This window comes from Taeniopygia guttata, chromosome Z (assembly GCF_048771995.1).
Source record: "Taeniopygia guttata chromosome Z, bTaeGut7.mat, whole genome shotgun sequence".
Taxonomy (NCBI): domain Eukaryota; kingdom Metazoa; phylum Chordata; class Aves; order Passeriformes; family Estrildidae; genus Taeniopygia; species Taeniopygia guttata.
The window spans coordinates 61596265-61612509 of NC_133063.1; the positions used below are offsets into that span (position 1 = coordinate 61596265).

General features: G+C 42.0%; 1 long non-coding RNA gene across 2 annotated transcripts in view; it reads right to left on the bottom strand.

Annotated features, from left to right (window-relative positions):
• Nucleotides 1-1169: 1169 nt before the first annotated feature.
• LOC115491225 (uncharacterized) overlaps nt 1170-16245 on the bottom strand; it is a 33903-nt gene continuing 18827 nt past the window's right edge. For both annotated transcript variants that reach the window (XR_012053028.1, XR_012053027.1), the window contains exon 3: nt 1170-3203. This is a non-coding gene — a long non-coding RNA (uncharacterized lncRNA). The remainder of the gene's footprint in view (nt 3204-16245) is intronic.

Below are 16245 nucleotides of genomic sequence, written 5' to 3' on the forward strand. Positions count from 1 at the left end.
TCACAGCAATTTGGTGTATTTTCAGGTGTAGAAATCGGACACAAAGTTATAGTCATAGTTGGCAGCAATTTTCAAATACAAGTGGGCGGGTTCACCTTCTTTGGCTGCCAGATACCTGTCAAGTTAGTCTATCATTCCGCTTCCTTAAAAGAACAAGGGAAAAAATCTGAAAATAAAGGTGCATGTGTTGACAAAAGAATAGAGAGATCACTCAGGAAATACTGTCATGTGAAAAACAAATTTCAGAGAATCATTAATTGCTTTGGGTTGGAGGGGATATCAAAGGTAACTTAGTTTCAACATCCCTGCCACGGACAGGAACACCTTTATGGCTGACACCTTGCTCAAAAACAACAATGTTCCAGCCTGGCTTTGAACACTGGATGGGGCATTCACAGCTTCTTTGGGCAACCTGTTCCAGTGCTTCACCACCTCACAGTAAAGAATTTCTTCCTAATATTTAAACTAAATCTATTTTCCTTCAGTGCAAAGCCAATTGCTCTTGCCCTGTCACTGCATTCCCTTGCTCAATGTCCACCTCCAGCCTTCTTGGGCTGTTTTTTCATGTGGTATGGTGTGTTTTCCTCCCAGTGGAGGCTGTGTTTTGGATTCATGCTGAACACAACATTGTTGTCTCTGTTATTGCTGAGCAGGGCTTACACAGACACAAGGCCTTTTCTGCTTTTCATACTGCCATTCTGATGAGGCGGCTGGGAATGTATGGGAAACTGGGAGGAGACACAGTCAGGAAAGGTAACTCCAAATGACCAATGGGATATTCCAGACCATATGACATCATACTCAGTACATAAACTGAGAGGAACAAGGATGAAAGGGGAATGTTTGGAATGATAGAGTTTTTTCCCCAAAGTGACTGCTGCATGTGATGGCACCCTGTTCTTTTGGGGATGGCTGAACACCTGCCTGCCTATGGGAAGTAGTGAAAGAATTCCTTGTTTTGCTGTGTTTGCATACATAACTTTTGCTTTACCTTTTACACCATCCGTGTCTCAATCCATGAATTTTTGGCTCTTACTCTTCCTAATTTTCTCTCCCATCGCAGTGGTGAGGAAATGAGTGAGCAGATGTGTGGTGGTACTTGGTTGCTGGGTGGGATTAAACAAGGACACTTGTAGGCCTTCTCTGAGTACTGTAAGGTTACTGTAAGGTCTTGCCAGAATCTTCTGTTTGCCAGGCTGAACATCCCAAATTCTCTCAGCCTGCTTTCATAAAAGTGGTACTCTAGCCCTCTGATCATCTTTATGGCCTCCTGTGGACTCATTCCAGTAGGTCCATGTCCTCCTGTTGGGGCTTCACTGATCTGGACACAGCACTCCAGGTGGGCTATCTCAAGAGCCAAGTAGAAGCGCAGAATGCCCTCCTTCATCCTTCTGGTCACACTGCTGTGGATTCAGCCCAGCATACAGTTGGCTGTCTGAGCCGTGAGTGCATATGACTGGGTCATGTTGAGTTTTTTTCATCAACCAACATTCCCAAGTCCTTCTGTTCAGGGCTGCTCTCAATCCTTTCTCCACCCATCCAGTATTTGTGCCTGTGATTGCCCTGGCCTTGCTGAATTTCATGACATTCACATGGGCCCACTTCTCAGTCCTGTCAAGGTGTCTCTGGATGGCATCCCTTCCCTCCAGCACGTCAACTACACAGCGTGGTGTTGTTGGCAATCTTGCAGAAGGTGCACATGATCTCACTATTCATATTGTCTACAAGGATGGCAACCAGTACAGTCCCAATACTTATCCCTGAGGAAAGCCACTCATAACTAAGTGGTATTTATTTTCAGTCCATAACTGGACTCCACATGCACATCAAGCTGTTTATCACAACTCTTTGAGTGGGACCATCACCCACTTAGTGATTCATCCATCACATCCATGTATCTCCAGTTTAGAGACAAGGATGTCATGCAGGGGACTGTCACATGTGCTATACAAGTCCAGATGGATTTGGGGAAACTAATTCATTTCATTGCCAATCAAATCAGACTAGAATGATCATATCGTAAAAAAAAAAATCTAAAATATACTTTCCTCATCCCCGCCCCTCCAAGTTCTATGGGAATTGACCACTTTATGAGATCAAGGTGAATATAACATAGAATTGAAATAGAAAAGCATGCACACTACTCCTTTTTGTGCCTTGTTGTCCCTTCACAGTACTGTAACATGCACCAAGAGGAAGAAAGAGGCATAGATCCTTTCTTTTACTTGACTTTTGGGGTAGAAATCATGAACTGTGGGAACAAAAATTTGCACAGGCAGCAACCATGAGTGTAGAGGGAAAAGTACAGTAATGAGATGTGCTGGGTTTGCATGGCAAGGTTATGGTATGGAGGAGGGCTACACGGGTATCTTCTTTGAAAATCTGCCACAGAAGCTTCCTCCATGTCCAACAGAGCCAGTGCCACCCAGCTCCAAGACTAACCCACCCCTTGCCAAGGCTGAGCCCTTATCAAATGTCTCTGGGAAAATGCATTCAAGAAAGGAAAAAAGTTACTGTAGCAGAGAAAAAAATGAGTGAGAATATGTGAGACAAATTTCTCTGCTGACACCAAGGTTAGGGTCAAAGGGGATAGAGAAACTGCTGTAGCTGAGATGTCACTTCAGGCTGTGGTTCAGACCATGGTGAGGCAGCTGTGCCCCCACGGCCCATAGAATCCATTGTGGAGCAGAGATCCACATGCAGCATGTGGAGGACCCAAGAAGTGGGAAAGAGAAGGACTCATTTTTTAGGAGTTTTAGGTGGACTATCTCCCATGGAAAGAACCTCAGACTGGAGTAGGGGAAACAATCCTCCCTCTGAGAAGGAAAATACAATATAAATAATGTGTGGTGAGTTGACCATAACCTGCATTACCCATTCTTTGGCAGTGTTAGCAGAAGGAGTTTTAGAATTGGGAATAAAGTTGAAAAGTGGGAATAAAAAGGGAAAGCTAGGAGGAAGGTATTTTTAAGATTTGCTTTTATTTCTCATTATCCTTCTCTTATTTATTGATAATAAATTCAGTTAATTCCCCCAAGCTGAGTCCATTTCATCCATGATGGTAATTGGTGAGTGATCCGTCCTCATCCTCTTCTCAACCCACAAGGTTTTATCACATTTTCTCTTGCTTATCCAGCTGAAGAGAGGGAATGATAGAGCCACTTTTGTAAGCACATGACGTCCAGCCAGGGTCAACCCAGTACCTGAGAAAATAACACAGTTAACAGATATTTTAGTATATCAAGAACAGAAGAGAAAATTGCCAGAAGGAGAAGAGATTAGGATGGTACAGCTAAATAGAGTAGAAAATTTAAGAGAGGATCAGACAAAGAAAATAAGTACTGAACATAAGATCATGGAGAATCCATCTAATTTGGAAAATAAGATCCCTCAGTTTCAATTTTAAAAGATAAAGAAAATAACTCTAATAAAAATAGTAAAAAAGGCATGATATATGGCCTGCAGAACAGCTGCATTGCACTTTGCTGTAACTTTGGCTGGATGTTTAGAACTAAGATTTACTGTGGCATTATGTAAGGTTACAGCTTACATCAAGGTTTCTGAGTGTGATTTGCCACTTCCTTCAGCTCTTACAGTGAAGAATCACTTCTAAAATCAGTTCTGGTTCTCTTAGTTGCACTTTAAATACCAACCGTGTAAAATTAAAGCAAAGACTTTGGGATCCCTTAAATAACCATAGATTTTATTTCTTGTTAACTCTGTTCACATATCTAATACAGTTGTGAAATGTAAATTTGGTTTGCTTGAGAAAAATAGCACACTAGTACAATCTGATGAATTATAGTCAGCAAGCTCCTGGATCAGCATATCACTTGTTTCTGATACCTCAGTTTCAAGGGTGTTTTAGAGATTTTGCCTGCTTAAATAGACAGGTCTCAACCCTGGACTTCTGCAAACAGTTTTACTAGGAATTCCAAGGGGAGTTCATGACAAGTCTATAGGTGGGAGAAAGGGAGGAAAGACACCTCCCATTCGGATGACATGGGTATGCTTCTTAGATGAATGAGGGTAATGTGTGACTTACCATCTTGTACTATTTATTTCATGGATACATTCTGAAAAACCACTAGACTTGCATCATGTTTTCCTTAACTGTGTGACACTGAAACATAAAGCAGAAGAGGCTTTCTTACTATGCTACTGTATGACAGGTAAGTATCTGAGCCAATAATCAGTCCTGTGGTAGGCTGGGCAGAAAATCTGAAAGTGTTCAGTCCCTAAGAACTTAAACGAACTTGAGGAAGCATGTACCAGCATTCATTGGACACTGGGGAAATGAGCACTCCGTGGGCTGTACATCAATGCCCATCTTTGCATACTGAAAGACAGCAGATGATATTCAGAACCTACCAGATCTAGTTGGAAATTTTTAATTGACTCCAAGAGAAACATGATTGCTGACATGATTTCCACTTCTTTTTTGAGCTTTATGGTTGGTAAGGTTGTTAAGGATCAGGCACTTTCATGGAAGGATTTTTTTTTGCCCTGACACGATTAAAGATAGTTATCTGATAGACAAACGTTGCTGTGTCTTATGTTCAGACCTTGCTTTGCCTTGGAACAAGAGGTGCCTAATTTTTCTGTGCAAATAGAGAACAGAAATTGTATGTATAATAACAGCAGCTGTGCCCCCACTAAATTGTTCACAAGTTATGAAATATTTCATGGACTCATACTTTTAATATTTATCTGAGGATAAGGAAGATGGAATCATTCAACTTTTAAAAAGATTTGAGAGGGAAAATATTCCAGTTTGGAATACAAGTTAATTAGTCCAAGGTTGAAAGATTCAGTTTAAATAATGAATTGTAAATCCTCGAGAAGTTAGAGCCACATGAAATTCAAATCTGCAAGTAAGACAGTCTCAGCAGTTCTTCATGTTTTGAAGGTGTGCTGTTTACACCAGAGGATATGTTACTTTTACCAGATAATTTTTCATCAGATAACTATATAATTGACAATACAAATGTCATTCTCCAAAATGTAAACAAGATGTCTGTATTTAATTTCAATCTACTTATAACAAAGGAATTTCCCTAATTAGGTACTAGTTAAACAGATTTTTTCAAAGGTTTTAGATATTTTGAGCCATAATTTAATAGTTTTAGTTATGTCTGCTATTTTACACAAGCTACTATATATTTTAATTTTATCAGAAATCAAGACAAATTTTCTTATGGTAATGGACCATGTTTACAGTTTTTTGAATTGAAAGAGGAAAGGATGAGGCAGTAATAGGAATAGCAAGTCAGCTAATAAATCAGAATCTGATTGAAAAGCATGGAAGGCTGGGGCAAGCAAATACAAAATGACAATATGAAGTTAAGGCAAACAAAATTAAAAAATATCACTCTTTGGTAAATGTGATTGATTATGAGTATTAAACACATGAATATCATCAGGGACTGCTGGTGCTCTTCACGCTGATAAATGTTTGCCTGCAGTTGATTCTCACAAGAGACTGCACTAAGCCTTCTGTGTTCAGTGAACAAATCAGATCTTCATGTTCTCAAGGATATTAATTTCAGACTCTTAAGAAAGGTTAAACCATGTTTCTAAACCATAAAGGATGCATAAACTTATATATTGCTATTAATTTAGTAAAATTTTGAAAGTTTGGGGAGCCTAATTAGTTGATAAATTTAAGACTACAATATCATATTAAAAAAAGGAAGAGAAAAGGCTATAAGGATTACTTTTTATATAAAGTTTTTCTGTATCAGTTTCAGTAGCCCTTTCACGAATCTCTTTCTCTCAGGTAAGAGAAAAAGAAAATAGAAGAAATCAAAGATAATTGATAGAGGTGGTGATGATATTTGATGCTTTATCTAATTAGTTCCGCTGTTACTACTTGTTAAATTCAATGTTTGGCCTTCATCTGAACGCTGTGGGCAAGTTTTTCTCTAGTAAAATTCAGTTTTTATTTTATTTTTTTCTGTTATTTTATGGATAAAGACACATTTTAGAATTTCAGCCCTTCCCTTCCCTTCCCTTCCCTTCCCTTCCCTTCCCTTCCCTTCCCTTCCCTTCCCTTCCCTTCCCTTCCCTTCCCTTCCCTTCCCTTCCCTTCCCTTCCCTTCCCTTCCCTTCCCTTCCCTTCCCTTCCCTTCCCTTCCCTTCCCTTCCCTTCCCTTCCCTTCCCTTCCCTTCCCTTCCCTTCCCTTCCCTTCCCTTCCCTTCCCTTCCCTTCCCTTCCCTGAACTTCCCTTCCCTTCCCTTCCCTTCCCTTCCCTTCCCTTCCCTTCCCTTCCCTTCCCTTCCCTTCCCTTCCCTTCCCTTCCCTTCCCTTCCCTTCCCTTCCCTTCCCTTCCCTTCCCTTCCCTTCCCTTCCCTTCCCTTCCCTTCCCTTCCCTTCCCTTCCCTTCCCTTCCCTTCCCTTCCCTTCCCTTCCCTTCCCTTCCCTTCCCTTCCCTTCCCTTCCCTTCCCTTCCCTTCCCTGAACTTCCCTGAACTTCCCTGAACTTCCCTGAACTTCCCTGAACTTCCCTGAACTTCCCTGAACTTCCCTGAACTTCCCTTCCCTGAACTTCCCTTCCCTGAACTTCCCTTCCCTGAACTTCCCTGAACTTCCCTTCCCTTCCCTGAACTTCCCTTCCCTTCCCTTCCCTGAACTTCCCTTCCCTTCCCTGAACTTCCCTGAACTTCCCTGAACTTCCCTGAACTTCCCTGAACTTCCCTGAACTTCCCTTCCCTTCCCTGAACTTCCCTTCCCTGAACTTCCCTGAACTTCCCTGAACTTCCCTGAACTTCCCTTCCCTTCCCTGAACTTCCCTTCCCTTCCCTGAACTTCCCTTCCCTGAACTTCTCTTCCCTTCCCTGAACTTCCCTTCCCTTCCCTGAACTTCCCTTCCCTTCCCTGAACTTCTCTTCCCTTCCCTGAACTTCCCTGAACTTCCCTTCCCTGAACTTCGCTTCCCTGAACTTCCCTTCCCAGAACTTCCCTTCCCTTCCCAGAACTTCCCTTCCCAGAACTTCCCTTCCCTTTTTCAATTTCCTTGGAATTATGCAGCTTGATTAAATAATCTTTAGATGCGTCCTTCTTTTGATTTTACATTAGAATATTAGCTTCATAATCACACATTTATGAATACTAATTTGTACATTATTAGAAATATACAAATTACTCTGTAACTTATTGCTCTGTAGAATGGCCAGACTGCTTTTTGTTCTTATTTAGCTACACATATAAAATCTTTTTTTTTTTTTTATAAGAAAGCAATTAGAACACTGTTTAAATCTGAAGCAGGAAAGTAAGTGGCCAGTGGTTTTAGTTCTGTATTTTGGTCTGTCTCATTCAATTTACTTTCAGTGAACTCTTCCTGGCACACTTTTCACTGACTTTGAAACCTACAAGTCTTTTGATAAGACAAGAAAGTAAGATCGTGCCCATGATTTTCTGAATGTTGCAGAAATTTATAAAGTAAAACGAATTCACTTATTATCTTCTTATCAAATACAACTACCACAAAGTTTTGGTCTACATTTCTATATAGGTTTATTTTCCCTTGTGAAGAATTTTTTTTGTTGTTGTTCTTGAGGGGTTTTGCTTTGTTGTTTACTTTTACATTACACAAAATATTTTTTTCAGTTCAGAGTAATGAAAAAAAGGATTCACAATAGGAAGGCAACAAAGAGATGAGATTTTAAATAGCATGCCAGTATGATAGTCTAGGTAGAACACCTGGAAGAGCTACACTGAGCAACAGCTGCTAAGCACATCAGTTATCAGTGAACATGCAGCGTTCGGCAGAGAAAAATGTGTATCAGATACGGGAGAAATATTAAATAAACCATAAACCTCAGGGAGATTATCCTGTTTTATTGCACAGAAATACTTTGCAAAAAAAATATAAGAATCAAAACACTTTTACTCTTTCTTTCTCTGTACTCTCTGGTGTTTGTGCAAATGTCTTAGAGATTATCCATTAATCATCAGAAGATAAAAGAAAGCTGTGAAGAGGAGGAAAGATTTAAGTATTGAAGTTCTACCCCAGAATAGATAGCTTAAAGCAATATTAATTTTCCCTCAAAGCTTTGAGGGAAAGGGGAGCCACACACATAATTCCAACTTGCTCCAAACAGGGTGAAAGGAGAGATATTCAAGAAATTAATTTTGAACTGTAGAAAACATTTATAGTCAAAGACTTTTCTGAACTTTTCCGGAGGGGGACAAGATAAAATTTAGAATCAGTTTCTTACCTTTTCCTAATAAATTATTTGGTTTTTCAAGTGTAGATGCTACAACTTCAAAGTGCCATAAAATGAGAGTTAGCTGGTAACACAGGCATTTCTAGCTGGGTAAATAAATTAACTTTGCCCAAAAAGTCACTGAAATTACATACTTCCTTGCAATATAATACAGAGAAGAAGAATCAAGGGTAGATTTTTAATTGCCACTACATGCAGAAAAACTACTTTTGATGGAGTATAGCGGTGAAGAGTGAATACATTTGGGAAAAATCATAAACTGATTTCTTGTAGAGGTCCTGTGTGACTGCAGACTAACTCAATGGGCAGGTTTACCTGAGAAATAATCCCTCTGTGCTCTCCCGCCTTTCAACAATCCCATCATCTGCTTCACAACAAAAATTCAAAATTTCACAAAGCTGCCAGCACAGCTTCAGTCCAAGATCTGGCTTAGAGACAAAAGAGGTGCCACAGACAGATTATCTGGTAGTTCATATGGAACACTAGGAAAAGGTTCTTTACTGAGAGAGTGGTCAGCCTCTGGGGCAGGCTCTCCACAGAAGTGGTCATAGTATCATGACTGACAGAGTTCAAGGATCATCTCAACAATACCCTGAGTCATATGATTTAGCTTTAGGTAGTCCTCTGAAGCAAATTTTTCAGTAGCAAAAATTGATTGATTTTATTAATTAAAAATGTGAAATTTCAACATGTCTTTTAGATCCACTTTTTAATTCCTAGGAAAATGAATGTTATCCACATTGTTTTTGTAAATACTACTGTTTTGAAACTAAGCCAGTAGTTACATTATGTGCAGTCCCAGAATTATGCAGTGACATATCTGTGAAATCATCACTTTTTCTTCAGTCATTAAAAATAAAAAATTCTAGATCATTGCCACTTCATTGGATTGATATGGAAAGAAATTAATAACATACTTCCTTTACTTTGCAAATATGACTCAGGTTGCCATTAATAAACCACAATAAAATATAGAATCTCACAGGAATGTTTTCCAAAATTCATCCTTGGAAATGGACTTGTAGTTTTCAATCTTCATATCAAAGAAGCAGTTAAGCTATACACAGTCTTACCAATCAAATTAAAATTAAAATAGTAGTGACCAAAAGGTAGTTTTGAGATAACACTTACATTGCTGTACACTGAAAATGAGATGAAGTTAAGAAGATGGCAGAAGAGTGGAATTATGTGAAAAAAAACTACAAATAGTTACTGTTTCACCAGAACTGTCGAATACTGATATGCACCTCAATTTGCATTTTAAATGCAACATATGCAAGGGAGAGATAATTATTACAAAATAGTAAAGATATGTAACTAAAGTTAGGGAAAATGTAAGGTAATTTCATCTTCTAACTTGTCTTAAAACATGCTCTGTTCAACTGTTTCTTCAAAGAGAGTTTTCTCTAGCAAGATAGCAAAAGGCAAAATCCAGAATAATTTTGGTTGCATTTTAGTTCATGTTCAATCTTTTTAGTTTTAAATTTGAATCAACTAAAATCTTGAACTGGGAAAACAGGAAATTTTAATATCCTTGATTAAATGTCTAATTAAGAACATATTACATTGTGTACTTAAGTGACCAGGGCTGGATGGATGTGTTATCTACAGTAATTAAAGAACTGTGGTAGTCTTGACTGTAATTTATTTTTCCCCCAGCTTCAATCATATATTTAATCTTTAGTGACAAAAAGGGTTTCATTTGTACAAGAGAGAGGGCTTGAGCAGCTAGCCCTACCCCCCCCCCACCCCACCCCATAACTACATTATTTCAAAATGTAAGTAATTGGTACTGTTTGAAATGCATTATCCCTCTCCAGAGAAAAATTACATAAGAAGCCCAACAGCAGTTATATAAGTTATGTTCCTAAGAATCTTCAGACTGATTTAAGCCCATTTTTCATTTAAAACTTTGGCAACAGACTTGTTATATGAAGTGGGAACTTATATATGAACCTATCAAATTCTTTTAAAGCTGATCACAAGTTTGTTGCACTCCATTATTAGGAATAATGAAAAACCTCATTTTTTTTCCCCTAGCTGATCTAACACAGTTGAAGAAAAAAGGAAAAAAATCTAAATCTAAAAATGTAATCTAAAAGGAGATTGGCCCGCTTATCCAGCATAAAGAATAAAGGCTGTTTGAGTGTTCACGAAGTTACAGTGCTAACAGTGAGAGCAATATTTCACTTGGGAAATGCATTTTAAAAATTAAAGTTGTATTAACTAGAATCCCCTGTATGTTAACATTTTTCAGCACAAATCCCTATTTGTGAATTCTGGAAGAAAGATTTTTCAGGTCTTGTGTTTGTTTTGGAAAACCAGCTTAAAATTATAAACCCAATCCCAAACAACAAAATACTCCTTTCTGAGAGCGTCTCCAAAGCTGCAAATATAGAAAAGTGTTTCAAGATACTGACTTGGTAAAACTGCTTGGAAAAGGTTGATGAATAAGCATTAAAACCATTTATATTTAATAGAATGAACTTTAATTTTCTAACCCTCTTTTCTATATTAAGAAAAATTCTCTATTGTAGATAATTGCACTGATGGCAGAACTGAGAAAATAGGCCAGTGTCATGGGTTGGCGCTGACACAGTGCCAGTGCACCCATGAAAATATATTTTTCTCAAATGGCTGCTGTGAGATGTGACCAGAAACAGAGCAGAACAGGCTCAAGCTTAGAAATAAAGAAAAAAACATTATTAATCTACATTATAATAAAAGGAACACACAAAAATCAGAATGAAAACCTTCTGAAACATTTCTCCTCCTCCCACCCAATTTCCACCAAACACGGTGAGACAAAACCTTGGACCCTCGATCAAGTTACCTCCCCTCAGATAATCAATTCTCAGTTCATCAAGGGGGGAGGAGTCTCTCTTGTACCATAGTCTTCCTCAGAAAACACAGTTGAAATGTCTCCTGTTTCCACCTCACACATGGCACTGCCCAGAGAAGATTGGCCATTGTGACATCCTCCTTCCATGTACAGTGCTCTTGCCATTGTGCATGGACCAAAACTGCTTATAGGGTTCCTTTTAAGGATGCTTTGCCAAGTACCAAAACCAAAAAAATTCTCATTTTGGGAGACCAGTCCCCCACCATTTTCTCCTCCCCTGGGACCGATGGTCTTGAGAACAAAGATCTTTTTCTTCACTGAAGACAAAGGACACCACTACACCCTCCTCATCTTTCTCTGTTCACTCCACTCCTGCACATGGCATCACTGCAGCAGGTCACTCTCACTCCTGTCACTCTCTTGGCTCAAGTCATTGCATCCCCCTAATGCAGTCTCTGTGTTACAGGAGAATTGGTTCAGTCTATGGCTATACAAGAAATGTCCAGCCAAAGGCCACTCCATCATCTCCTCCCACCCAGGATTCTTTCCCGTCTTCTTCTGCCATCTCAGACCCCGGGCCATCTCTTTTCTCCTTTAGAAAAGAGTTTCGCAATTTTTTTTGTCCAAGAAGGGGTTAAAGTCTCGGCCTCGCTGCTCTCCTGAGGCTGAAATCTCACACAGATTGCCCAGGAGTCCCACGGCTGGGCACCTTCCCCTGACCCCTTCTCTTTCTCGTCCGCGGTACTGCTGGCACATGGTATCAAATTTCCAGGTGGCACAGGCTCGCTCTCTCTCTCTGGAGTGGGCTGCCCGGGACATCTCGTGTTCCTCCATCCTGCCTGGGACATCTCAGTGTCTCTCCATCCTGCCCGGGACATCTCGTGTTCCTCCATCCTGCCCGGGACACCTCAGTGTCTCTCTGGCCTGGTTCCAGGCCCTTCCACGTCTCCCAGACCTCACGGCTTCCCCTGGCACCCAGCCCGTGGCTGGGCAGGGGAGCTCTGAACTCTTCACTGACTGGGACAAAAGAGAGAGTTCCCCTGGGAGTTCTCTGCTTTTAACCCGCTGTGTTCTCAGAGGCATATTCATGCCCACAGTGGTCACACCAGGTGTCAATATTCAAATCTGACCACTGATTGGTTTGGCTATAACTTCCCAAGAAAACTCATTTCCTTCTCAACTTAAGACGGCCAAAAAATAGGCTATCTGTGATTTTGTTAATTGCTCCAGAAGTCAACAAGCTTGACTTTTTATCCATGCATAATACATCTTTTGACAAGTTTGAAAACCATTTCCAAAGTGTTTTAAATGGGATGAATAAAGAATGAAAAGGAAGGCATGTAATACAGTGTCTCCATTAAAACAGAAAAAGTGGGGAGGGAATAAAGATTTGTTTTCAGACTTGGAGCTTAAAATTCATGTTAGTTTGCGTAGTAATGATGCTAGGATTCTTAGCATGCTGCTAACAGGCAAGCAGCAAAATAATTTACTGGTTTACTGCCTTTGATTTTATGCTACTTGCAGTTGTACCACGTCAAACAAAAATAATTACAAATATGGCAGTATGCAAATCAGAGGAAACTTACATCTAAACACCTATTTCACATGCACATCCTGTTTCAGGCTTCAGAGAGTAAATGGATAAAACACTGGGTTTAACTCTCAGGTCAAGGTTGGAGTAATAACTAAAATATGGATTTGCGTTGTAAAACTGTAAGACATGCTTGGTCACAAATACCATGCAATTTTCCTTCCCCTGAAGAGGTATGAGTAGGTATGCTAATGGAATTACCCCTCACTCTTCTGGAACACAAATTAGGGTTTGATGATATGGCATAGCTAACTAAGAAAACTTCCTATAATTGAGATACCAGAGATCATATAGCAGGCACATTTGTATGCACAGCTCAAAGGACAGTGACTCAGACAATTAATGCAGAAGTGTAGAGAAGGCTAGTGCACTTGAAGTCTCTGAAAATTTTCATGAACATAGTTGACTACACATCATCAACATTCCAAAATAAAAAACTGAATATTTTTTCTGCTACTTTTGAACTGGGAAATAAAACTCCATAAACAATTTTCTATCAAAAACAGTCATGTGAATGTTTAAGATGTACAGATGTTTAAGATGTAAAGCAGTTTAAGGTCATGAGCTTTGCAAACAACAACCTCAGAGCAGAGTTTAGAGTCAAGCAATGTTGAAAAACAAACAAAAAAAAATAGCCCATAATTATAAAGAATTAATTAGTAGTAATTTTGTGACATTTTTACAGCACCCACTTTTGCACAAATCAAAATAAAACAAACTTTTAATAAAACTATCAGAGTAGGCATTACATAAGACTGTTATACTCTCCAGTCACTAAATACTCTTTTCAGATGTATAAAATCTTGACAAACAATTGAAGCTGAGATTTTCTATGAAAAATTTTATATTCAGATATTCATTATTTCTGGGCGATGTTTAGCATGGTTTTCAAAAACCAGGTGAAACATAAAATGAATATTTCAATCATTTTTTATATTAAAATAGCAACCAGGTGTCCCCACTGAAGGAAAGAGAGAAGAGGGAAGAATGAAGAGGGAAGGGGAAAAGGGGAAGGGGGAAAGGAGAAAGGGAAAAGGGAGGGAAGGGGGACTGGAACGGGGAGAGAAAGGAAAGAAGGGAAGTTCAGGGCAGTTCAGGGAAGTTCAGGGAAGGGAAGTTCAGGGAAGGGAAGAGAAGGGAAGTTCAGGGAAGGGAAGTTCAGGGAAGGGAAGAGAAGGGAAGTTCAGGGAAGGGAAGTTCAGGGAAGGGAAGTTCAGGGAAGGGAAGTTCAGGGAAGTTCAGGGAAGTTCAGGGAAGGGAAGGGAAGTTCAGGGAAGGGAAGTTCAGGGAAGTTCAGGGAAGTTCAGGGAAGGGAAGGGAAGTTCAGGGAAGTTCAGGGAAGTTCAGGGAAGGGAAGTTCAGGGAAGTTCAGGGAAGGGAAGTTCAGGGAAGGGAAGTTCAGGGAAGGGAAGTTCAGGGAAGTTCAGGGAAGTTCAGGGAAGGGAAGGGAAGTTCAGGGAAGTTCAGGGAAGGGAAGTTCAGGGAAGTTCAGGGAAGGGAAGGGAAGTTCAGGGAAGGGAAGTTCAGGGAAGTTCAGGGAAGGGAAGTTCAGGGAAGGGAAGTTCAGGGAAGGGAAGGGAAGTTCAGGGAAGGGAAGTTCAGGGAAGGGAAGTTCAGGGAAGGGAAGTTCAGGGAAGGGAAGGGAAGGGAAGTTCAGGGAAGGGAAGTTCAGGGAAGTTCAGGGAAGTTCAGGGAAGTTCAGGGAAGGGAAGTTCAGGGAAGTTCAGGGAAGTTCAGGGAAGTTCAGGGAAGTTCAGGGAAGGGAAGTTCAGGGAAGTTCAGGGAAGTTCAGGGAAGTTCAGGGAAGTTCAGGGAAGTTCAGGGAAGGGAAGTTCAGGGAAGTTCAGGGAAGTTCAGGGAAGGGAAGTTCAGGGAAGGGAAGGGAAGTTCAGGGAAGGGAAGTTCAGGGAAGGGAAGTTCAGGGAAGGGAAGGGAAGGGAAGTTCAGGGAAGGGAAGGGAAGGGAAGGGAAGTTCAGGGAAGGGAAGTTCAGGGAAGGGAAGGGAAGGGAAGGGAAGTTCAGGGAAGGGAAGTTCAGGGAAGGGAAGGGAAGGGAAGTTCAGGGAAGGGAAGGGAAGGGAAGGGAAGGGAAGGGAAGGGAAGTTCAGGGAAGTTCAGGGAAGGGAAGGGAAGGGAAGGGAAGGGAAGGGAAGGGAAGGGAAGGGAAGGGAAGGGAAGGGAAGGGAAGGGAAGGGAAGGGAAGGGAAGGGAAGGGAAGGGAAGGGAAGGGAAGGGAAGGGAAGGGAAGGGAAGGGAAGGGAAGGGAAGGGAAGGGAAGGGAAGGGAAGGGAAGGGAAGGGAAGGGAAGGGAAGGGAAGGGAAGGGAAGGGAAGGGAAGGGAAGGGAAGGGAAGGGAAGGGAAGGGAAGGGAAGGGAAGGGAAGGGAAGGGAAGGGAAGGGAAGGGAAGGGAAGGGAAGGGAAGGGAAGGGAAGGGAAGGGAAGGGAAGGGAAGGGAAGGGAAGGGAAGGGAAGGGAAGGGAAGGGAAGGGAAGGGAAGGGAAGGGAAGGGAAGGGAAGGGAAGGGAAGGGAAGGGAAGGGAAGGGAAGGGAAGGGAAGGGAAGGGAAGGGAAGGGAAGGGAAGGGAAGGGAAGGGAAGGGAAGGGAAGGGAAGGGAAGGGAAGGGAAGTTCAGGGAAGGGAAGGGAAGTTCAGGGAAGTTCAGGGAAGGGAAGGGAAGGGAAGTTCAGGGAAGGGAAGTTCAGGGAAGTTCAGGGAAGTTCAGGGAAGTTCAGGGAAGTTCAGGGAAGTTCAGGGAAGTTCAGGGAAGGGAAGGGAAGGGAAGGGAAGGGAAGGGAAGGGAAGGGAAGGGAAGGGAAGGGAAGGGAAGGGAAGGGAAGGGAAGGGAAGGGAAGGGAAGGGAAGGGAAGGGAAGGGAAGGGAAGGGAAGGGAAGGGAAGGGAAGGGAAGGGAAGGGAAGGGAAGGGAAGGGAAGGGAAGGGAAGGGAAGGGAAGGGAAGGGAAGGGAAGGGAAGGGAAGGGAAGGGAAGGGAAGGGAAGGGAAGGGAAGGGAAGGGAAGGGAAGGGAAGGGAAGGGAAGGGAAGGGAAGGGAAGGGAAGGGAAGGGAAGGGAAGGGAAGGGAAGGGAAGGGAAGGGAAGGGAAGGGAAGGGAAGGGAAGGGAAGGGAAGGGAAGGGAAGGGAAGGGAAGGGAAGGGAAGGGAAGGGAAGGGAAGGGAAGGGAAGGGAAGGGAAGTTCAGGGAAGGGAAGGGAAGGGAAGGGAAGTTCAGGGAAGGGAAGGGAAGGGAAGTTCAGGGAAGGGAAGTTCAGGGAAGTTCAGGGAAGTTCAGGGAAGTTCAGGGAAGGGAAGGGAAGGGAAGGGAAGGGAAGGGAAGGGAAGGGAAGGGAAGGGAAGGGAAGGGAAGGGAAGGGAAGGGAAGGGAAGGGAAGGGAAGGGAAGGGAAGGGAAGGGAAGGGAAGGGAAGGGAAGGGAAAGGAAGGGAAGGGAAGGGAAGGGAAGTTCAGGGAAGGGAAGGGAAGGGAAGGGAAGTTCAGGGAAGGGAAGGGAAGGGAAGTTCAGGGAAGGGAAGTTCAGGGAAGGGAAGGGAAGTTCAGGGAAGTTCAGGGAAGGGAAGGGAAGGGAAGG